We start from the raw sequence: 783 nt of genomic DNA, 5'->3' as shown, positions 1-783 counted from the left end.
AGCAAGAAAGGCTTATTGGAAATGCAAATTCATTCTCTGCCACGAGGTGGCGCTTTAGGAGCGCTGAAATATTGCAGTTTCCCCGGTAACGGCTGTACACAAAGCAGCTCTGCACTCATAAACGCTGCTTTATCAGGAATTATCCACCTTTTTCTTGTCGTAAAAATGGGCGCGGCCATTTGTAAATTCTATGGGTCTGGCTTCCGTCTCATCTGTGTCCACTCCGTCCAACTATTTTTAGCTGAACAAAACAGTTCGTTTTGCTGCTTGATATTGAAAGTTGGTGTGTCTTATCATATTATTTTAATGTATTATCTTAATTATGAACACACTGGTTTGTATAGTGCAACAGTTATACCGTTTACTGCACGTTGTTATTCTCGTCGTTATTTACCTACAGCGGCTAATGAACCGGAAGTCTCACCCATAGGCTACTTCCGCGTTGAAGTAAAAGGTGGATAGAGAATGGCAATGTGTCGTCACAGCGGCAATGCATTCTGGGAATTTAGGTCAGCGGAGACTGGATAATATAGTGAATGTAGACCTTTGATATTATTTAATGTGTATTATTCTACTTAAGATCGCGTTGGAGTGATTAAGGCTCACTTTACACCATAGCCCTTTGCACGGCCGGTGTGAAAAACGTGCTTTTTTCAGTGTTAGAAAGCTGAAAAAGCAGAGGTAATTCCTGCAGACATCGATAAGGGCTATGCCATAGCCCTTATCAATGTCTGCATTAAATACCTCTGTTTTTGATTAACGCTATGTTGATACAGTAAGCAT

Source organism: Sinocyclocheilus anshuiensis, unplaced genomic scaffold (assembly GCF_001515605.1).
Source record: "Sinocyclocheilus anshuiensis isolate Anshui unplaced genomic scaffold, SAMN03320099.WGS_v1.1 scaffold2670, whole genome shotgun sequence".
In the NCBI taxonomy this organism is placed as follows: domain Eukaryota; kingdom Metazoa; phylum Chordata; class Actinopteri; order Cypriniformes; family Cyprinidae; genus Sinocyclocheilus; species Sinocyclocheilus anshuiensis.
This window is presented reverse-complemented; position numbering follows the sequence as displayed.